Source organism: Lepidochelys kempii, chromosome 22 (assembly GCF_965140285.1).
Source record: "Lepidochelys kempii isolate rLepKem1 chromosome 22, rLepKem1.hap1, whole genome shotgun sequence".
NCBI classification, from domain to species: domain Eukaryota; kingdom Metazoa; phylum Chordata; order Testudines; family Cheloniidae; genus Lepidochelys; species Lepidochelys kempii.
In genome coordinates, this window is record NC_136401.1 from 5,081,057 (window position 1) to 5,105,082 (window position 24,026).

Consider the following 24,026-nt stretch of genomic DNA (forward strand, 5'->3'; position numbering starts at 1 on the left):
ACTGGTTTATACAAAGGACAATTAAATGTTGCCTTCCCCATCCTCTTTGTAGGGGAAGCCACAGCATGGGGAAGGTCCCTGGCCCAGGTTAACTCTCTCTAAGTTATGTATGATTCCTCATTTTTCATCCTACCATCCTCTGCCTGAAGCAGAGCAAGGAGATACAGCTCATAATCACCCACACTTCAGAAAGAGCCTCTCCTCCAAGGCAAAGCTGCATTCCTACTCTTTTAGATAAACTAAATTCCCAACCAAACTTTAAACCAACGCAAGTACTGACAGGAACAATTGGGAATTGAATTCTCGGCTGCACAGGCCAAATGAGAATACATTCATGTTTCATTTGCCATGGCAGCTAAACCGGCAAATGCTGTTTAGAGGGCCACTGCAGGGTTAAATCCTGAGAAGGCAGACAACTCTAAAAGTTACCCTTTCTGCTACAGCTTTAACCTGGTGCCTTGCAGCACATCTCTATATTCTGTGGAATGGATTTAACAAGAGAGGGCCAGAGCTTGGACCATACTTGGGAGGCCTTAACGGGCCCAATAACCCAGTGCGAAAACAAGAGTCTTCTGACAATATATACCTTGCCTCCAACAGAGCCTCTGAGAACCATGTCTATCTTGAGGGTCCATGGGCTTGGGGCCCACCCCCAGGGGTTGAATTAGGAGAAGTGACAAGTTCAAACACACAAGGGCTGGATCCTGCCATCGGTACATTGAGGAGTACCATGGAAACCCACAGGATTGCTTATAGAGTAAGGCACAGCTCCGTGTGAGTAGGTGTGGCAGAATCAGCTCAGAGTTTGCACTTCCCCATGTGGGTTATTCTTTCCTTGGTGGCCCTGGTCCAAAATGTTTTCAAAATGGTCCAAACTTGGGGGAGGGATAGCTCAGTGGTTTGAGCATTGGCTTGCTAAACCCAGGGTTGTGAGTTCAATCCTTGAGGGGGGCCCTTTGGGATCTGGGGCAAAAATTGGGGATTGGTCCTGCTTCGAGCAGGGGGTTGGACTAGATGACCTCCTGAGGCCCCTTCCAACCCTGATATTCTATGATTCAAGATAAGAGTGAGTAGCACAAAGCAACCTTTTATTATGTTGGCACAAGAGCACCCTCTAGTGGTGGCAGTGTTATTTGGCTCATTGTGACAGGTTTCAGAGCAGCTGCCGTGTTAGTCTGTATTCGCAAAAAGAAAAGGAGTACTTGCGGCACCTTAGAGACTAACCAATTTATTTGAGCATGAGCTTTCATGAGCTACAGCTCATCTGATGAAGTGAGCTGCAGTCATGAAAGCTTATGCTCAAATAAATTGGTTAGTCTCTAAGGTGCCACAAGTACTCCTTTTCTTTTTGAGGATATCTATGAGCAGATTGTGATTCCCTAAAATTTATTCAATATTTTAATTTGACAGAAGAAAAAGCCAAAATTTTTAGTCTAAGGCCTGATCATGAACTGTATCAATGCTAGAAATTCTAGCTATGTCATGTAAGTGTGATTGCTTACATAAACACCACAACATTGTCTTCTGTAACCTGGAAGGATGAGTGTAAATGTATTTAAAGTTTGGTTTTCATCATGAGACTTCGGAATTCACTTTCCTGTCATGTCAGTAGGAAGTGATTTAGTTGGGGATTGGTTCTTCTTTGAGCAGGGGATTGGACTAGATGACCTCCTGAGGTCCCTTCCAGCCCTGAGATTCGATGATTCTATGATTTTAAGTGATCCCTCACATGGGCATGGAAAGTAAACAGAAAAGAATCAAAGCAAATTCACTGACAAATACAAATGAATATGAAGATACTGCAGTTTTATTTATTACTCTGCTCAACTATAATGGAGGAAGATCAATTTCATGCTCATTTCTTTATCCTGGGCAGCAAACACTGGCGCCAAAATGACTCAATACCAGTGCTGCTCAAAAATTTTCCAACAAAAAAACCTTTTGTCAGATAATATGATTTCGTCAAAATTAATATTTTTCACAGGGTAATGTCAAGTTTGACAAAAATATTCTATTTTCCAAAATGACATTTTGAAATGGAACAAAATGTTTAGTTTCAAAATGTCAATTTGAAATTAAATATTTGGTTTGAATCAACATTTTTGACTTAAATGTCAGGCTATCATCATATGCTACAGAAATACACCATAACAAACATAACGGCAAAGAAAGACAATGCTATCTCCTCATCAAATTTCACCAATCCTTTCTGTGCTAGTTCTTTTCAGAGCTGGTAACTGGTTTTTGCTCCTATTCCTTCACAACTAGTTGAAACTGAGTTGCTGGGAAATATATCTCAGGGACAGTCTAGCAAGGTAAATATGGATGAAACTAGGACTGTGGACCAAAGACTATAAACTCAAATATTTAACAAAAGTGTTCACCAAAGATCAGAACATGATTTACTGTTACACTGATTGGTAACTATGAACTATACATGTATTTGCTACACTGAGTGATACATTTGTACAATATGTGTAGGGCCCTACCAAATTCAGGGTCCATTTTGGTCAATTTCCCGGTCATAGGATTTTAAAAATAGTAAATTTCATTATTTCAGCTATTTAAATCTGAAATTTCACAGTGCTGTAACTGTAGGGGCCCTGACCCAAAGAGGAGTTGTGGGAGGGTCACAAGGTTATTGTAGGGAAGGTTGTGGTACTGCTACGCTTACTTCTGTGCAGCTGGTGGCAGGGCGCTGCCTTCAGAGCTGGGCGCCTGGCCAACAATCACCGCTCTCCAGCCACGGAGCTCTGAAGGCAGCACAGAAGTCAGGGTGGCAAAAGCGCAAGCCCTGTAAGATAACCTCATGACTCCTCTGCAACTCCCTTTGAAAAACATAGGTCTCCCCCATGAAATCTGTGTAGTATAGAGTAAAAGCACACAAAAGACCAGATTTCACAGTCCGTGATGCATTTTCCATGGCCGTGAATTTGGTAGGACCCTAAATATATGATTTGAACTTAAGATTGTCTCTATTTCATATAGATGTATCATATTGCTCATCATATATTAGGTTTTGTGCTCCTTTTATTTTTTCAGTGTTGAATTGTAATCTGTTTTTCTGCTTTTCATTGTTAACCTCCAAGCCAGCCTTTCAAACTGCACAGAAACTGCCTGTTTTCATAGATTTTCTGTTTTCTTGGTGGCTCTGGATTCCTGGATGGCAGCGGCTACACACATTTCCTGGTCTGAGCTGGCTGATTGGAGGACTCACACTTCCTATTGACCATACAGTATTTGCAGCATTGAGGAGCGAGGGTATGGCTCTTGTGGCTGTGCATATCGGGCAAAGTCTAACTCAATATCTGAGCTATCTGAAGCTTCATGGTAACATCTGCCTCAGTGTTGATACATGTAGGTTAACTGCCCTCAAGATGTGCTTTGAGATGTGGATTGAAAAACACCATCAAAGCTTAGTTCAAATGAGTGATTCACCCACTTTAGCACTAAAGCCATACAAAACTACAAATTTCACATGATTTCCAGCTCATATTGATTCAAAACAGTGCCCATTCTTGACCAACAATCTTCAGAGCCTCAGCAAGTCTTTCTGTGAACTTGACCCAGGTGTCCAGGTTGTAACAAACCCACAAATACAGGTCATACATGGCTTCAAGTTTCACTTGTTAGTATTAATACTAGTGATTTTATGGGGTGCCTAGGAGTGCCCATCAAAGATCAGGCCCCTTGTGTTTGCTGCTGTACAGACAAACAAAGAAGACAGTGTCTGCCCCAAGAGCTCAGTGGGACAGACAGGACTCCACAGATAGGCCAAAGAGACAACGGGGAGGGGAGGATGAGATGCAGAGTTTAGCTGGAAGGCTTCTCATTTGCCAGCACAGTGCCAAGCCAGAGGGGGGTGGGCATGTGGCAGAGGTGGGTTGAAGAGGGGTTTAAAGGCAGACAACAGCAGGTTGATGGCTGATGAGTTTTTCGCATGTCTAGTGGGCAGAGTGGAGTCAGTGTGGAGGGGTCTGAGGAAGAAGTATACGGGAGGGTGATCAAGGCTGCCATTCTGGCCGCAGCAAAGACAGGGTCAGTGGCTTGATAAGCTAGTACAGTAACTCCTCACTTAAAGTCGTACCAGTTAACGTTGTTTCGTTATTCGGTTGCTGATCTATTAGAGAACATACTTGTTTAAAGTCTCGTGCAATGTTCCATTATAAGGTTGTTTGGCTCGCCCCACTCAGCGTTCCAGCCAGGGAGCGGGGTTGGGGGCTTGCCTGGAATGCCAGGTGGGTGGAGTGGGGTAAGCCCCCATGCCCCAGACCCTGCTATGCCTCTATCTCAACCAAGCTTTACACTCAACATTGATGAGTACAGTATTAAATTGTTTGTTTAAAACTTATACTGTAAATGTATACAATATCTCTTGCCTGGTGAAAAAAAATTCCCTGGAACCTAACCCCACCTATTTACATTAATTCTTATAGGGAAACTGGATTTGCATAACATCGTTTTGCTTAAAGTAGCATTTTTCAGGAACATAACGACAATGTTAAGCAAGGAGTTACTGTAGATCTGATGGGAGGGGCCACACATGAACAGCTCTAAAGGCAAAGAAAAGGAGCTTGCATTTGATGGGGGGTGGGGGGGGACAGCCAGGGGAGAGACACAAAAGGGGGTGATGTGATTGCAGTGGTGAGCCAGGAAGATGCAGCGTGTTTTGAATGAGCTTGAGTGTCAGAGCCAGAGGGAGGAGATGATAGTAGTCAACCAAGAGACAGGGAAGCCAGCACACAAGTCGTAACTGTTGAGCTCCCCAGCACTGTTCAGTGTGAAATGGGAAAAGGGTGAGAAGGAGCATTCTAGTGACTGGTTAAAGATCTTTGGCAACATCTAGGTTTATTGTAAATCCAAATATTCCCAGGTACCTCTGAAGTGCCTACTACTTCCTTTCTTCTGTATCCACCATCACCCAGCCCCGAGCCAGCCTCTCTGTTGCTGTTGCTCAGGGACGTCTGGCTGAGGGCTCCAGGGCCTGGCAGCAATGACAAGCACTAGATTTCAGGGCTAAGTTAACGAAGAAGTGAAGGAATCTTTCACAGCACAGAGAAAGTGCCACTTTGCACTGAGGTGCGTCTGACCTCCCTATGCAGTGCATTGCCAGAGGAAGGGTCACAGAAACAGTAGGGAAGCGTCAGCTTGCCCTGTGCGGGGTTGCTAGAGTGTAGATGGCCTGTGAAGCATTTTCCCCCTTAGCACTGTTATTCAGCTGGCTGCCCGCAGAAAGCGGGGGCATTGGTCATTGCTGCTGGCCCCAGAGAAGGATTTCCCGGTCCGGGAAGTGGTGTCATGACCCCACCACCCTGCTCACTGGTGGCACTGTGCTGGCAGAAGCACTGGCTACATCTTTACCGAGATGCAGCTGCTCCAGCAGTTCCCTCTAGGCCCTGGAGACCTTAGGGCCTTGAGCTGTTCAAAGGCCCCATGCCTCAGCCTCTGCCTCCATTGCAGCCTGAGCCGCTCCCACCACCCCCGGGTGCGCTCATGTTCTCACAAGCCATAATTAAACCAAGGCTGGGCTGAGTTGTGCCTAAAATTCCTATGAACCTAGGACCTCTATCCAGCGGAACATGAGGCCTTAAAGTCCCTCCAAAGGAGGACAAAACAGAATATGCATAAGTGAGGTGATAAAACAGTAAGTTATTAGCCTGGCTCCTACGGCCAGCGTGATTCAGTCCATAAAGTGGGGGATGAGACAATTACTCTTCATCCTTAGCACACCAGTCAAGAGTCTCACAGCAGATATTTAAAGCTGTATAAAAGTTCAGTGTGCTGAATTACTTTGAAACCACCAAAGCATGCTGGGAGAAATGCTCTCTCACCTCTATGCCTGAGAGCTCCAGGGCTCTTCTGGGCACAGCTCTGGGGCTGCTCCACAGACCACCTTTCCTGTTAGTAAGTGAATGAGTGAACGCTGCTTTCTGATTATTGGTGTACACTGGTTTTCAACACAGAAGCCTGGTCCCTGTCTACATTAGAGCTTACACTGCAGAATAACCAGTGGAGAACACATGTTCCCACTCTGCACGATCAGGATAACACAAAGAGGTTGGTGGGCATGTCTAGGTAGCTCCCTGCTCAGAGCTGGCGCCTCCTAAGCACTACCAGGATGTCCTCTCTCCTAACCCACACTGCTCTCCCACAGTACCCATGGCAGAGGAGAAGGACGCACAATGTATTGTAGTTGCTCCTTCCAGCAGGAAGGCTTTGTTTCTCCTCCACCAAATAGGCTCTGTTTACACAAGCATTTTTCTTAAAATCTCCTTCCATTGACCTTCTCCTGCGGCAGTTTCATGTCCAGTTGCTGAATTTTAGTGATATCGCAGTGCTCCTAGAGACAGCCTGTGTGCCCAGCACTCAGCTTGAGTAGCGAGGCAAGGGACTGGGAGACAAGTGGCGGCTCCAAAACACGCACAGTCACACACATAAGTTGTTCTTTGTGCCCTCCACTCCGGGCTGCTTCCACTTCAGCCACTGCTCAGACCATCAGTCCTGCTCTTGCTCCCACCACGGCCGAGACGAAAGAACTCGACCAGGGCAGACTTTTTTCCGCTGATACTGTTTGACAGATTTACAGATTTGGGTCAATGGAAACATTTCGTGAATTCCAGTAGATTTCAGAGAACTGTTTCAATCAGAAAAAAAGAAATTTTGGAAACGGCAAGTTTCCAAACTAAAATGTTTGGATCTTCTGGGTTAAATTCACAAGGGGACATAGGGTACGTCTACACATCAATTAAACACCCAGAGCTGGCCCATTGCAGACTCCCCCCACACAGGGTCCCAAAGCTTGGGCTCCAGCCTGAGCCTGCATGTCTACACTGCGGTTTTACATCCTGAGCCCCAGGAGTCGGAGTTGGCGGACATTTAACTGATGTGTAGCCATAACCTTATGCACCCTTTACAAAACCAAGGACACAGGAGTGGCCTGTTATACCCAATAGTCCAGCACTTAGGGGCATCACCTGGCATATAGGAGATCCAGGTTTGAATCCCCATTCTAGAGCAGGGGCTTGGATTCAGGCCTCCCCCCCTCCCCGGAAAATATATTAATTGCCGGTCTAGATTAGAAAATAGAGTGGGTCTCTCTCCTGCTGAAGCTATCCCACTCTGCATAAATAATTAAATATTCAGCAGAGCTGGGACTGGAATTTAAGTGCCCCCATCCAGCTGTGTGCCTTAGCCACTGGGCTCTAGCATCTTTCTCTCTGGCCCACTGAATATTTAGTTATTTTTTGCTTTGCACAGAATGTCTCTGCAGACTTCTGCTTGGACACCTTGAAGTTGGCGCCAACAGGCCAGGTACTTATCTAAGATCTGAAGCAGGGTGTCACTTGTACTTTACTCTTATCTTCTCCAGAAATGAAGACAAATGACAATATCCCTTCATGAGGGGCAGGGAGAAAAAGGAGGTAGAACATGTCCCAAAACTGACCAGCAAGAGCTCTTTCAATATTTTTATAACATTGAGATTGATTTTACACAGAAGAATTGGAGCCTTCAAAGACAAGACTTCAGGCATTTAACTGCAAAGCAGGCGGCTTTGCCAGAGGCTGTCACTGTAAGCCAGCAAAAATCATGACTACAGACCAAAAATGAGACACTGAATGTTGCTTGATTAATCTCTGTCCAAAGAACCCTTCTTTCACTGTTTCCTGCTTTCCAGATGCACCCCTCCATGCTCACATCCCATTTTTGAGTGATTTCCTTCTCTAGATGGGGCATTATGTGGTAAAAGTCTTTTAACGCCACCCCAGAGAGGATGCCACTTAGTTGATCTGCATATTTGCTTTTTTATTCACATGACTCTTCCACAGTAATTCCTCCCCCACCCCCCAACCTCAAACACATCATGACAAAAGCTTCATGTTGAAGTTACTCACTGCTATCTTTGCTACAGAAAGGAACAGCAGCCACTTGTAAATGAGCAGGATTGCGCTCTCCGTGCATACTCTGAGCCGGGACACGCTGCCTGGTGATATTTCAGACCGACACCAGCTGTTAGTGAGCTTCCAGTCAGTCTGCGCCAAGGAGGAATATTTTACTGTCTCTGTGCTGGGGAAGCACTGCACTCAAACTCTTCGCACATGTTCCATGGACTCACTCACCTAGGGACAATGAGCAGGCTCCACCTGGCCTCTGCTTGTCCCCGTACCCAGCACGCCTTCTGCTTGCTAAGCTCTCCTCCCGACTTCAGCCATTGCTCAGGGGCACCTCTGGGGTGTGCCCCACAGATTCTGCATGATCCAGACAGTGAAACTTGACTGTAAAAACAAATCTGAAGGGGTGAGTAGGGTCCCTTGCATTGGCTTCCTACAAATGTAACCCTGAGCACGCGTTGTTAACGTAAGTGATCCCTGCGGCTGTGCTTGCTCAGTCTCAGGAACAGAGCTGGGCAGCCTCAGCTAGACCACCTGACAGGACGCCCTGTCTGATTAGCTGCTGGAGCTAACGGACTGGCTCTTAAGCCCAACGGCAGCTGCAGTTCAGCAGCTGCTCAAAGCATTTACCCACACGCCGTCTTGTTCCCAGCCTTGCTCCCGCCCTGCTCCTGCCTTGCCTCACCCCAGGTAACCCAGCTCTGACCTTTGGCTCCAGTTCTGACTTATGACTTTGGCTCTGACCCTTGGCTCAGGCTCCTGGCCTCTAACTCCAGCTCTGACCCTTGGCTCCGATTCGTGGCTACCGCCTCCATCTCTAACCACTAGCCCTGATCCAGCTGTAAGTAGGCACAACATTGCACGGTTTGAGCGGCCAAAAACCAAAATAACGGAGAAGGGGTCCAGCCTGGTGGCTGGAATGGCTCCCTCTGAGGCTAACAGCTTCCCGCTGGAGATAGTGGGTGTCTTACACACCCTGCAGGTTCCAGCCACCATATCTGACACCAACCTCTACTCTCTATGAGCCAGGGATTCCCCTGCCTGACAAGTTTAACAATGATTGTCACAAATTTTGACAGTTTCTCAATCAGTGCCAGCTTCTATTTCTGCCATGCCCATAGTCATTCCCCACTGACCAGATCGAGGGGGAGGGGAGGGGGCTGATTATCAGCCTGCTGACTAGGGAAGCTCTGTCCACACTCCTGTGCCAGCTTGAGAACTTCATCCAACCTTTGGTGACCCAACATGCAAGGATGCTGCCCAGGCCACCCTGCAGGTGTTGCAGCAGGGGCACCAGCCACTTGCTAAGTATAAGACACAGTTCAGCCTCTTGGTAGCGGACATCCAGTGGAACGAGGCCATAGAGTGCTATTCTTTTTTGCCTCAGCCTAAATGAGGATATCAAAGCTGAGCTGGTGCAGGTGGAGTCCCCATCTGGCCTGCATGCCTTGATTGACCTTAGCAAAAGGTATGATGACTGCTTGACAGAAGCAAAAGGACCTGTCTCCCAGCCCCCTTCAGCCCAGGTGGCTCCAGCCCTGCAATCACCAGCGCTTTCTCTGCCGCCCACACAAATCGATCAGGCTCATCCCCGTGTCTCCAATGTGGGGAAATCTTGATGCCAGAGATGAGGTCTATGCCTATATTGCAGGGAACCAGGACACTGTCTGTCAAGCTGTCCTGCAAGACACAATCTGCGTTCCAATCAGGGAACGCCAGGTCCCAGCCCCAATAGAAGTGCCTGGGTGGGAGTGGTGCTCTCCCCCTCTCTTTGGCACGCAGCACCAGTATCTCTCTGGTGGTACCTTGGCAACAACTAAGTGGGATACAACACACCTTCAACTCCCCTTGAGATCCAACGCTCTACCATGTCCAAGGTCAACCTGCAGGCACTGGTGGACTCAGCTGGAGTGCCTCCAGCAACTTCATGGACTTGGATTTTGTGTGGGTACTGTGACAGAGCTCTTTCCTTGTCTCCATGGGTCCCACATTTCCTGGCAGATTTCACTAGCCTCAGAGGCTCACTGCAACCCTCCACATAACCCTTCTCTCTCTAGAGACAAGGGTCACAGTCTACTGAGCCATTTTAATCATAAGCTAGTGAGGGGGGTGAGGAGAAGCTATCCTCCCTTGCACAGTCATCTGTTGTCACCCAGTCTCAGTGATTAAACAGGGGGGAGGGCAAAGGGGGGAGCCCAGGCCCACCCTCTACTCCAGGCTCCAGCCCAGGGACCCTAATAGTATCAGCTATGGTAGCTGACCTTTTAGAAACATGACACATACAATTCCCTGGGCTACTTCCCCACAGCAGCCCCCACTTCCTCAAGCTCCACTTCACCCTTACCTCAGGGCCTCCTTCCTTGTGCCTGATATGGTGTGTACTGCTCAGCCTCTGCAAAAAAAAACAAACATAACTTCCTCCCAAAGCTCCTGACATGTCCACCCACCTGACTGGCTGGGAGGCTTTTAACTAGTTTCAGCCAGCCCCTGATTGGCTTCAGGTGTCCCAATCAACCTAGCCTTCTCCCTGCCTTCTGGAAAGCTCTTAATTGGCCCCAGGTATCTTAATTGACCAGGAGCAGCTGCCATTTAACTTATCCTGGTACCAGGGATTTGTTTAGCCTGGAGCTAATATATCTCTCTCCCACTACTTTTCTATAGCCATCTGGCCTTGCCCTGTCACAGTACATAAGATCCAATGCAAGAACTCTCCAGACTTGGGGAAGTCTATCGATGGCTTGCTCTTTTTGTCAGGCCCCATTACCCATCACACTGCCCCCTTGGAAACTGTTACCCTTCAGGGTCACTGAAAGACCCTCCAGTTTGGCTTTATTCAAGTACCAGACTCTCCAGTTGTCCTTAGCATGGCCTGGCTTGCCACCCATGACCCATGCATTTGTTGGCGTGTGGGCACGGTACAGTTCTGCTCCCTGCATTGCCAACACTTTTGTCTCCGACTATGGAAGCCCTCTACTGCTTCATTTGTCTTCCCTGAGATTCTGAGTCTAAGCAGGTTAATCCATGAGGAGTCTCAGCACCCCCTGTGGCTACTTCCATTGCCTTTGTGATACCTCTTAAATAAAAGCCCTTTGCCAAGGTGTTCAACAGAAAGAACTTGGACACCTTGCTGCCCCATCACAGCTATGACTGTCCCATTGACCTCTAGCCTGAAGCTGAAATTCCTTTTGACCACATCTATTCCCATTTGGAGTCTGAACTGCAGGCTCTCCATGACTACCGCCAGGAAAAGCTACAAAAGGGGTTTATCCATCCTTCCACTTCTCCGGACGGGGCTCCAATTTTCTTTGTTAAGAAAAAGGATGGCTCTCTAAGGCTTTGTATTGACTGCAGGGCATTAATCAGGGCTACTGTTAAAATCGATACTTCCTCCCCCTCTTTAACAAGCTTTTCAAAAGACCCCACTCCACCAAGGTTTTTACTAAACTGGACCTTTGCAGAGCGTATAATTTTGTCCAGATTAAAAAGTAAGATGAATGGTAGGGACACTTTGAATATTTGTCCATGCCATTCAGCCTGTGCAATCTCTCAGAGACTTTTCAGTACTTCCTAAAAAAATCTTCAGGGATATGCTAGATTGCTGTTTAGTCATTTATCTTCATGACATCCTAATCTTTTCTGACATTCACACTCTCCACAATCATTATGTATGCAGAAATACTGCACCAACACTATTGACATGCGAAACCCAAAAAATGAACGTTTGACCAGGATACGATAGAATTCCTTGGCTACATTATCTCTCTCAAGGCGCTAACCATGGATCCAGGCAAGGCAGTGGCCATATGCAACTGGGCCATACAAAAGGGGCATCCATGGGGTACAACAATTCTTAGGCTTTGCTAGCTGTTCATCAAGGGGTTCATAGAATCATAGAGTATCAGGGTTGGAAGGGACCTCAGAAGGTCATCTAGTCCAACCCCCTGCTCAAAAGCAGGACCAATCCCCAATTAAATTATCCCAGCCAGGGCTTTGTCAAGCCTGACCTTAAAAACTTCTAAGGAAGGAGATTCCACCACCTCCCTAGGCAACACATTCCAGTGTTTCACCACCCTCCTAGTGAAAAAGTTTTTCCTAATATCCAACCTAAACCTCCCCCACCGCAACTTGAGACCATTACTCCTTGTCCTGTCCTCTTCCACCACTGAGAATAGTCTAGAACCATCCTCTCTGGAACCACCTCTCACGTAGTTGAAAGCAGCTATCAAATCCCCCCTCATTCTTCTCTTCTGCAGACTAAACAATCCCAGTTCCCTCAGCCTCTCCTCATAAGTCATGTGTTCCAGACCCCGAATAATTTTTGTTGCCCTTCGCTGGACTCTTTCCAATTTATCCACATCCTTCTTGTAGTGTGGAGCCCAAAACTGGACACAGTACTCCAGATGAGGCCTCACCAATGTTGAATAGAGGGGGACGATCACGTCCCTCGATCTGCTCGCTATGCCCCTACTTATACATCCCAAAATGCCATTGGCCTTCTTGGCAACAAGGGCACACTGCTGACTCTCATCCAGCTTCTCATCCACTGTAATACCCAGGTTCCTTTCTGCAGAACGGCTGCTTAGCCAGTCAGTCCCCAGCCTGTAGCTGGCTCATATCCAGCTTCTCATCCACTGTCACCCCTAGGTCCTTTTCCGCAGAACTGCTGCCTAGCCATTCGGTCCCTAGTCTGTAGCTGTGCATTGGGTTCTTCCGTACTAAGTGCAGGACCCTGCACTTATCCTTGTTGAACCTCATCAGATTTCTTTTGGCCCAATCCTCCAATTTGTCTAGGTCCCTCTGTATCCTATCCCTGCCCTCCAGCGTATCTACCACTCCTCCCAGTTTAGTATCAACCGCAAATTTGCTGAGAGTGCAATCCACACCATCCTCCAGATCATTTATGAAGATATTGAACAAAACCGGTTCATCCTAGGCGTTGCTACAGGCTGTACATCAAGGGGTTTTTCAATCTACTTGTTCCTCTGACTGCACTGCTATGAAAGGGAATCTGGTTCACCTGCTCCTCAGAAGAGCAAGCTGTGTTTGATCAACTAAAAGAGAAATTCACCACTGCACCCATCCTTATCCACCCAGACCCCACAAAACTGTTTACAATGGAAGCTGACATGTCCAATTTGCCATAGGGGCAACAATGTCCCAGCTGGCAGATCCTCATGGTCAACTTCACCCCTGCGCCTTTCACTCTCATAAACTGGCCCCAGCAGAAAAGAATTATGATATATGGGACAAGGAACTCTTTGCTATCAAGGCTGCATTTGCAGAATGGCATCATCTACTGGAGGAAGCCAGGTTCCCCATCCAGGTTTTCAAAGATAATAAAAACCTGGAGTATCTCCAAACAGCCATGACCCTTAACCAACACCAGACCCGCTGTTCCCTCTTCTTTGCCCGCTTTGACTTTGTAGTTACCTATCACCTGGGAGCAAGAAATGGGAATATTGATACCCTGTTCAACAAGGACAAGAATGGTGAAGACCTGGAACCTAATAAGCTCACTGTTACTGAAGCCGAGTAGTAACTGTGGCTCACAGTCCTGAGTGACCCAAGCAAGATGTCACAACCACAACGGCGGTATCTATGTCCCGGAGGAACATCCATGGTTATGTAATAGAATGCTACTTGCTGGGCACTTCGGCTACCTCAAATCCTGGAGCCTAATCTTGAGGAGTTTCTGGTGACTGGGCTTGCAAGCCTGGTGGCTGGGCTGGGTTCAGTCAAGAACTACATAAGATCCTGCAGCCTTTGCACCCGGACTAAACGCCCATGCTCAAACTTCTCCAGCCCTTGCCCATTCCATCTCAGCCATGGACTCTTATCTCCATTGACTTTATTGTGGAGCTGCCATGTTCCTAGTAGCATATAGCTATACTAGTCATGGCCCATCTCCTAACCAAGATCCCCTGCCATGCCAACTCTACTGCCCAGGAAATGGCTTGCCTTTTCCTGGGGAACATTTTTCATCTCCCCGGATTGCCAACATGCACCATGTCAAACCACGGTCCTCGTTTTGCTTCCCAGTTCTAGTGGGCATTTCTAAGGCTTCTGAGGATGGAGCCACTCTTCTCATCTACCTATCATCCATACACCATGGGCAGATTGAGCGGGTTAACCAGATTCCTGGGCAATACCTTGGCTGCCTTCTGAATTATCATCAGGACAACTGGTTGTCTATGCTTCCATATGCCAATTTGCTTATAATAATGCCACCCATGCCTCAACCCAGCAAAGCCAGCAGGACCACCAATATCAGGGCCCTTTGGCACATCCAAACTGCAATTTACCCAGGTCTCTGAAGATTAACTCCATGTTTCATGTCTCTCTCCTGAAGCCCCTTCCCATACCATTCCAGCCCTCTGCCTGCAGTGGTCCATGGACAAGATGAGTACATTGTGCAACAAATCCTCAACTCCCGATGTGTTGGGGACAACTGCCATACTTGGTGGCCTGGGAGGCTTATGGCCAGGATGAATGGTCCTGGGAAATGGCAGAGCACATCCATGCCCCAGATCTGCTGCACGCTTCTCACAGCGTCTACCCTGAGATGTTGGGTCTGGGGGCATCCTTGAAGGGGGTACAGTCAGGAATAAAGTCCTGCCACTGTGCCAGCTCAGTCTCCTGGCAGCCTAATGAACAGAGCTGGGCTCCATCAGCTAGACCACCTCATGGAATGCTCTGTCGGGTTGGCTGGGGGAGCTAGCAAGCTTGCTCGTATGTCCAGCAGCAGCAGTTCAGCAGCTGTTCAAAGCATTTGCTACATCTCAGACCCAGCCCTACTCCTGCCCTGGCCCCAGCCTTGCTTTAGTCCAGGTAACCTGGGTCTGACCCTTGGTTCCAATTCCTGACATGTACCTTTTGGCTCTGACCCTTGGCTCTGGCACCTGGCCTCTGACTTGTTCTGCTCTTTGGCTCCGATTCCTAGCTACTATCTCTGGCTCCAACCACTAGACACAACTGCCCATGCCCCACTCCCTGACACATGCTCATATATTGATGGGAGGGAGTACCTGGGCCATGCTTTCTGCAAGTGTTCACACTAAGTGCCTGATAGTTCTGTTCAACCAGACAGGGAACAGAAACAACACAACGTGGCACATGAGGGCACTGCCACCTAAGCCTCACATCTGAAGTTAGGCCAAGCTCCGATTACACGGAATTCATACCAAGTTTTGTTGAATAACTGTAAATAACTAATACATGTGAGAAAAGGACATGGAGTTTCTGGGCAATCCCAGAGCTGAAATCCACCAAACATATTACTAGGCCCACAGCCCTAGTCAGAAGTCATTATCACCAATGAAGGGCCCTTGATTTTGGAATTCTGCACTGCCCTTTGCTCCGACAGCCCAACGGTCTCACAGCCTGGGCACACCTTGTGCCCTACCCAGGTGCAAGGAACAGAAACTTCACAGGCGTGTCTCCCACCTTCCTCAGGGAAGGGGGCTCCGATGCCTCCACAATATCAATAGCTCTTCTGGGCAGAGGCATCTCCCCACAGACTTGGCTCCCCATAGAGCTATGGGGCGGAGGCAAGGATAGCAGTGAGTGGAGCTGGTGCGATGGTTCATATCCCTGCACCAGCCCAGACTGTGCTGTCCATCCCATGTAACTGCCCAGGGATCCTGGGGGCCCTGTGAGATCCTGAGAGACCTCCAGGCGAACGGCTGTGGCCTCCTGTGATCCCCCTGGTGCTGCCAGGCTTGGGGGTAGGCCCTGCAGCCGTTTCTGTGAGAGGACGAGCCCTGCCCCGCTCCCTGTGGGATGACATGGGTGATCTCCCTGAAGGCATCAGCAGAGCTTTCCTCCTGTGGATCCCCCTCCAGGGCTCTTCCCTCACAGAAGGGGTGATCTGGGACACAGAGATGCAGCGATACGCCCCAGGGCAAACAGGGAGCTGGTGGCAGAGACCAGATATAGCGATATGGCCCAGTACAGCACCTTATACATGGTATCCATCTTCAACCTACAGGATGGGTGTATTTCTGACCCCTGCTCCTGCCCCACAGAACACAGCTCCGCATGGGATTCCCAGGGGGTGTGGAGCCAGGACTGCTGACTTACCCCATCCCCATTTCCTTACCCACTATTTTGGTAGGGTAGCAGTCTGCACAGATTGAAACCCTCTGACCAGGATGAAAGGAACAACAGGAGCTTTGGATACCACAGATCATATACAAGCTGCAATATCACTTGACCTTGGAATGAAGCAGCTCCACAATACATCTCTCCAGGTTCTCCACAGAGCCCTACACTAGGAATACTCCCTGTTCACTTCAGATACAAAGGCCATCTCCCCACTCAGCTGTGCTACCCCCATGACCGAAGCTCCAGGGAGGGAGCAGGCCCGGGGCAATTCCACGGGTGGAGCCAGCAGGGGTCAAACCATTAATGCCAGGAGAGTCCCCCTGAAAAAATGGCTCTTTTTAAAAGTCTCTAAAGTGGAAATTGATCCCTCCACACCCACTGCCCCAGCACCCTCTGCACTCAACAGCACCATATCCACTGACTGCAGTGGAATAGCTCTGGGCCCCTTCAGGTATGTGGGCACCAAACTTGGCCACAGAATCACAGACTATCAGGGTTGGAAGAGACCTCAGGAGGTCATCTAGTCCCACCCCCTACTCAAATAGGACCAACCCCAACTAAATCATCCCAGCCAGGGCTTTGTCAAGCCGGGCCTTAAAATCCTCTAAGGATGGAGATTCCACCACCTCCCTAGGTAACCCATTCCAGCGCTTCACAACCCTCCTAGTGAAATAGTGTTTCCAAATATCCAACCTAGACCTCCCGCACTGCAACTTGAGACCATTGCTCCTTGTTCTGTCATCTGCCACCACTGGGAACAGCCAAGCTCCATCCTCTTTGGAACCCCCTTCAGGTAGTTGAAGGCTGCTATCAAATCCCCCCTCACTCTTCTCTTCTGCAGACTAAATAACCCCAGTTCCCTCAGCCTCTCCTCGTAAATCATGCGCCCCAGTCCTCTAATCATTTTTGTTGCCCTCCGCTTGACTCTCTCCAATTTGTCCACATCCTTTCCATAGTGGAGGACTCAAGACTGGATGCAATAACTCCAGGTGTGGCCCTCTAGTGCCAAATAGAGGGGAATGATCACTTCCCTCAATCTGCTGGCAATGCTCCTACTAATGCAGCCCAATATGCCATTAGCTTTTGTCTCATATCCAGCTTCTCATCTACTGTAATCCCCACTTTTGACTCATATCCAGCTTCTCATCTACTCTAATCCCCCTGTCCTTTTCTGTAGAACTGCCGCTTAGCCAGTCAGTCCCCAGCCTGTAGCAGTGCATGGGATTCTTCCGTCACAAGTGCAGGACTCTGCATTTGTCCTTGTTGAACCTCATCAGATTTCTTTTGGCCCAATCCTCCAATTTGTCTAGGTCCCTCTGTATCCTATCCCTACCCTCCAGCGTATCTACCTCTCCTCCCAGTTTAGTGTCATCTGTGAACTTGCTGAGGATGCAATCCATCCCATCATCCAGATCATTAATGAAGATATTGAACAAAATCGGCCCCAGGACCGACCCCAGGGGCACTCCGCTTGATACCAGCTGCCAACTAGACATGGAGCCGTTGATCACTACCCGTTGAGCCCGACTGGCCCATAGCTCAGTGTTGCTCCCCTATCTGAGCTAGCAGATGGCAGCAGGGGCACCAGGAGTACAGCACAAACTATGATGATCAGAGAGGAGCTGTGTCCCTGTGCTACCAGTGCCCGGTGCCCTGTTACTGGGAGCGGTGGGGGGTGTCCATATAAACAGTCTTTTGCTATGAAGCTGTCAATCTTGGAAGCTGTGCCACTTATTGCAAACTGACAAGAGAATATTTCTATCTCTTTCCGTTTTTACAAAGTAATTTTTTTTTAAATAGGAGATTGGTCATTGTAGTGAATCCATTTTCTGTTATAAGAGTCTCAGTACAGAGAGCCACTGACACACTCATTAACCTTGACCCCTTCCCTAGATTACGTCTCCCCAAATTTCTCCTTGGCAATCACTCACTTGACATCCCCTTCTCTTGCTCTGCTCTTCGAGCACCTGCAAGCTATGAGACAATAGTACAAACTCAGCCCTGAGCCATACAAAGCACCTGGGTGCGGGTTCCTTCTGTCAGGAGGTGCATAGCAAAGCCAGAGTTGAAAAACTGTATTGGGAATAGTGCAATTATCTCGTCTCACCACATTTCTCAGCCCTGACTGAGGTTTAATTAAAGCCAAGTAAAAACACAGAGGAGAATCACTATTTCAGATATCACCCCACTGCATGCTGCTAAAAAGGAAAACCTTCATCACAGACTTTTCAACTTTTTAATTTACTGAGAGAACTTTCCAGTTCAGCTGGATATTATTCCTTTATAACATTTCCTTTAAAGAATATATATATATATATATATTAGCTAATCCTCCATAATCTCCTTGAGTTGCACTTAAAACACAGTTTCTAGCATGTGACCTTTTCACAAAAAGCTGTTCCTATGGCAACGGCATTGTTTGATTCAGTCAAGAGAAAAATACTGCATGAAAACGTATTTATTTTTGCTTAATTTGATGTCATATTTACCACTGATACATGCTGATGGTGTACCAGGGCTCAGCTGCTAGGCCAGCTCCCCAGTACCAGTCAGAGCCATATCCAATGGGAAAGCAAGGAACACACGAGAAAATCTCGACCATAACAAAGAACCATAGAGTTTGAGGCCAGAAGGGACCATTCTAATCTTTTAGTCTGACCTCCACAGGCCAGCCCAGTGATTCCTGCATCAAACCCAATAAACTTGTGTTTGAGTTAGAATTGCTCTTCCAAAGACATCCAGTCTCAATTTAAAGACTCCAAGCAACAGAGAACCACTGCATCCTTAGCTATGTTGTTCTGTAGTGGGACAGTCACCCCGCTCCGGCTCAGAAGGGGTTAAAAGCCAGCCCTTGGAGAGGCCCGGGGCTGAGAGAAAAGCCTAGGCTCATTGGGGGAAGCAGCCACAGCTGGGGCCATGCCCCAATCAGGCCACAGCAGGCCCTATAAAAGGGCTGTGAGCCAGGAGCTTAGCAGACTCTCTCTAGCTTTTGAGAGAGAAGGACTGGCTGCCTGGGAGGAAAGGTGGAGTGGAGTGGAGTGGAGTGGAGTGGAGTGGAGTGGAGTGGAGTGGAGTGGAGTGGAGTGGAGTGGAGTGGAGTGGAGTGGAGTGGAGTGGAGTGGAGTGGAGTGGAGTGGGGTGGAGTGGGGTGGGGTGGGGTGGGGTGGGGTGGGGCGGGGCGGGGCGGGGCGGGGCTGGGGAAAGGCCAGAGGAGCTGGGGAGCTCCAGTCTGGAAAACTGCCAGGCTGCAGGCCTTGCTAAAGGCCAGGAAAGGTACTGGAGCTACAGAGGGGTAGCCAGAGAATAGGCAGAGGCAGCCGGTCCTACCCCCCTTGCCAATGATGAGTGGCCATTACAGATGGCAGTCTGCCCCAGTGAGCGGGGACTAGATGGTGACTGGCAGTAGCCACTGAGGCAAGGTAGGGATAGAGGGTTGGGGGTTCCCCTGGGTGGGGAGACCCAGATTGTGGGTTACTGCTGGGGGCAGAACCCTGAGGGAGAGGGGGACTGGGGGCCGGGAGGGTCACGGGGGCCAGCGGCAGGTGAGAGACCGGCCTGCAGAGGGCGCTCCTTAGGCTGGAGAGCTAATTCCCAGGATGACCAGCAGGCGGTGCCGCACCGGTGAGTCACTGCCTCACTACATGTTCCCATGGTTAATTACTCTCCTTGTGAAACATTTCTGCCTTATTTCCCGTCCGAACTTGTCTAGCTCCAACATTCCAGAAACGAAACTGGAAAAGTTTCAACCTATTTGGTGCGGTAAACATGGTCTAGAGGGCCTCTGACACGACGCGTGCTTCTCTACTCGCCAGAGGCCAATTTCTCCCCTCCCCACACACCACAAATTCCCACCACAAAAGGGGTGCCAGAAGGCATCCCACTCTCTCTTCCCCAGACCAGGTGATAGGAATCTGAGCATGGGATAGTATCACGTTAGCTGGGAGACTGTGGGGAAGCCCTGGCTTTTCTGTCCCACCAGCCTTCTGTAAGGCTAAGATTTTGCCATGGATATTTTTAGTAAAAGTCACAGACAGGTCACAGGCAATAAACAAAAATTCACGGAAGCCATGACCTGTCTGTGACTTTTGCTGCTGCGGCTCCATGGTTTCCCCCACCACCACGGTGGCTGGGAGCTGTGGGGTTCCCCCTCTGCCCCACGGCAGCTGGAAATGGCAGTGTGGCCCTCTGCCCACAGTGGCTGGGAGCTGCAGGGTGACCATAAGAAAATGGGACACACCCAGCCATAGGCGTGGACTTCCCCTCTACCCCGTGGGTGCCTGCCCCTGACCCACCCTTGCCCCGCCCCAATCCTACCCCCTTCCCTCAAGTCCCTGCCCCGCCTCTTTACCGCCTCCTCCCCCAAGCGCGCCACATCCCCACTCCTCCCACTCCCTCCCGGAAAGTCCTAAGCACTGCCAAACATCGGGTTAGGCGACAGGTGGGAAGCGCTGGAAGGGGGAGGAGCAGGGATGCGGCACGCTCAGGGGAGAAGACGGCGAGGAGGGGGTAGGGGTGGCGGGAGTTTGGCTGCCGATGGGTGCAGAGCACCCACTAATTTTACCCTGTGGGTGCTGCAGCCCTGCAGCACCCACAGAGTTGGCGCCTATGCCCCCAGCCACTCGCCTGAGGCGTCCTCCTCTCACCCCCGCCCCATGCAAGGCTGTCACCCATCGCTGGAACCCTGAGGAGGGCCCCCTCAGTAGTCTGTCATCTGTTGTTGTACTCTTGCTGTAACCCTGTTGCCTGTCGCTGCTGTCACCAAAACCCTGCCAGGGCCCTGCTGGCTGCCAGCTCCAGAGTCCTGCAGCCCCTGGGGCTGAAGCAGAGAATGTCACAGAGGTCTCCAGAGGTCACGGATTCCGTGACTTCCATGACCTCCATGACATAAACGTAGCCTTATCGATAAGCAATATGCCTCAGCCTGAAACTCACTGCCCTCTTCATATCTGCCTAAATTCCAGGTTAAAGTCAAATGCATCCACAGCTGGAGGCTGCAAGATCTTATACTGATCTCCGCATTTCAGGAGGTGGAACACAGTGATGTCCCCAGCCACTTCTCTCCTGGTGAAATGTGTTACGATTGAGTGCGAGACTTGTATACGTGGCTTAACATATACATTTAATAATGGTGTGAATAGCCATTGGAACAGCTTACCAAGGGATGTGATAAATTCATTATCACATGGAGTCTTTTTAAATCAAGACTCCATCTGTTCTCGCTCAATTACAAGTTACTGGGCTCATTAGTGTCATTATAGAATCATAAAAGTGTAGGACTGGAAGGAACCTTGAGAGGTCGTCCAGTCCAGTCCCCTGCACTCAAGCCAGGACTACATATTATCTAGACCATCCCTGACAGGTGTTTGTCTAACTTGCTCTTAAAAATCTCCAATGATGGAGATTCCACAACCTCTCTAGGCAATTTATTCCAGTGCTTAACGATTCTGGCAGTTAGGAATTTTTTCCCAATGTCCAACCTAAACCACCCTAGCTGGAATCTAAAGCCATTGCTTTTAGTCCTAGCCTCAAAGGTTAATGAGAACAACTTTTTGCCCTCCTCCTTGTAACAAATATTTTATGTACTTGAAATCTGTTATGTCCCTCCTCAATCTTCTCTTCTCCAGACTAAACAAACTCAGTCCTTTCAATCTTCCCTCATACATCATGTTTCCTTGACCTTTAATCATTTTCGTTGCTCTGCTCTGGACTTTCTCCAGTTTGTCCACATCTTTCCTGAAATGTGGCACCCAGAACTGGACACAATACTCCAGCTGAGACCTAATCAGTGCGGAGTAAAGTGGAAAAATTACTTCTTGTGTCTTGCTTACAAGACCCCGGCTAATGCATCCCAGAATGATGTTCACTTTTTTTTGCAACAGCGTTACACGGTTGTCTCATATTTAGATTGTGATCCACTGTACAAGTAGTTCTCAGCCAGGGGTACGTGTACCCCTGGGGGTACATACAGGTCTTCCAGGGGGTACATCAACTCATCTAGATATTTGCCTTGTTTTGCAACAGGCTACATAAAAAGCACTGGCCAAGTCAGTACAAACTAAAATTTCATACAGACAATGATTTGTTTATACTGCTCTATATACTATACACTGACATGTAAGTACAAAATTTATATTCCAATCAATTTATTTCATAATTATATGGTAAAAATGAGAAACTAAGCAATTTTTCAGTAATAGTGTGCTGTGACACTTTTGTATTTTTATCTGTGATTTTGTAAGCAAGTAGTTTTCAAGTGAGGTGAAATAAGACAAATCAGACTTCTGAAAGGGGTACAGTAGTCTAGAAAGGTTGAGAAGTACTGCATTATAACCCCCAGATCCCTTTCCATAGTATCCTTTCTAGGACGTCATTTCCCATTTTGTACGTGTACAATTGATTGTTCCTTCCTAAGTGGAGTTCTTTGCATTTGTCCTTATTGATTTTCATCCAGTTTACTTCAGACCATTTCTTCAGTTTGTCCAGCTCATTTTGAATTTTAATCTTATCCTCCAAAGCACTTGCAACCCCTCCCAGCTTGGTATCATCCACAAACTTTATAAGTGTACTCTCTATGCCATTATCTAAATCACTGATGAAGACCTTGAACAGAACTGGACTCAGGACCGATCCCTGCAGTACCCCACTTGATATGCCCTTCCAGATTCACTGTGAACCACTGATAACTACTCTCTGGAAACGGTTCTCCAACCAGTTATGAACCCACCATTTAGTAACTCCATCTAGGCTGTGTTTCCCTAGTTTGTTTATTAGAAGATCATGTGAGACAGTACAATAACTGGAACTCTGAACCACAGAAACTTTGCAACCTGCCTGCAACAATATCTAGGGTGAAAAATACTATTTCCAACCAATTTCTTTACTGAAACTAGCTTAGTTTGAGTGTTTGATTTCATTTGCTTAGTAATCTGCTTTGTTCTGTCTGTACTGCCCTTTTACCACTTAAAATCTGCCTTTTATAGTTAATAAAATTTGTTCTGTTTATTATTAAACCCAGTTTCTGTAACTTCTACGGGGGGGGGGGGGGCAAGAAGTGTGCATACCTCTTTCCACATTGAGGGAGGAACAAATTTCATAAAACCTTTGGGTTTATACCCCTTAAAAGGAGTGAGCACCAGAATGTTGGAGCAAGTCCTTAAACTGAGTCTTCCCAGAGTTTATCTGCAGCTGCGTGTGACCCTGCCTGTGTGTGTGTGTTAGAGGAGGCTTTAATAGCCTGGCTCAGCAAGACAGGTTAAAGAGGGCCCATGCTGTCAGAATAGGTAGACTCAGTGGTATCTCAGCACATCAGGTGGCTTCCTAGGGGGCATAGCCCGTCACAGAACCCAATTATAGTTTTGGCCTTCACAACATCCCCTGGCAACGAGTTCCACAGGTTGACTGTGTGTTGTATGAAGAAGTACTTCCTTTTGTTTGTTTTTATATTTGTTGCCTATTAATTTAATTGGATAACCTGGATCTTCTGTTATGCAAAGGCATAAATAACACTTCCTTATTCGCTGTCTCCGCACTGTTCATGATTTTTATAGTCCTCTATCATATCCCCCCTTAGTCGTCCCTTTTACAAACTGAAAGGTTCCAATCTTATTAATCTCTCCTTCTCTGCACCTTTTCCAATTCTAATATATTTTTTGAGATGGGACAACCAGAACTGCATGCAGTATTCAGCATGTGGGCGGACCATGGATTTATATAGTGGCATTGTGTTATTTACTGTTTATTATCTATTAACCCAGGGGTGGGCAACCTTTTCAGAAGGGGTGGGCCGAGTCTTCATTGATTCACTTTAATTTAAGGTTTCGCATGCCGGTAATACATGTTAACATTTTTAGAAGGTCTCTCTCTACAAGTCTGTATATTATATAACTAAACTATTGTTTATGTAAAGTAAACAAGGCTTTCAAAATATTTAAGAAGCTTCATTTAAAATTAAATTAAAATGCTGATCTTATGCCGCTGGCCTGCTCAGCCTGCTGCCAGCCTGGGGTTCCATTCACCTAGGCTGGCAGCAGGCTG

General features: G+C 48.0%; 1 protein-coding gene across 5 annotated transcripts in view; it reads right to left on the reverse strand.

Moving 5' to 3' along the window:
• Positions 1 to 24,026, reverse strand: part of PKNOX2 (PBX/knotted 1 homeobox 2) — a 688,475-nt gene that overhangs the window by 464,997 nt on the left and 199,452 nt on the right. For 4 of the 5 annotated variants that reach the window (XM_073320715.2, XM_073320717.2, XM_073320702.2 and 1 more), the window contains exon 3: positions 10,234 to 10,281. The exons of the other annotated variant lie outside the window; for it this stretch is intronic. The gene's annotated coding sequence lies outside the window, so the exon portion shown is untranslated. The remainder of the gene's footprint in view (positions 1 to 10,233; positions 10,282 to 24,026) is intronic. 5 annotated transcript variants of the gene reach the window in all.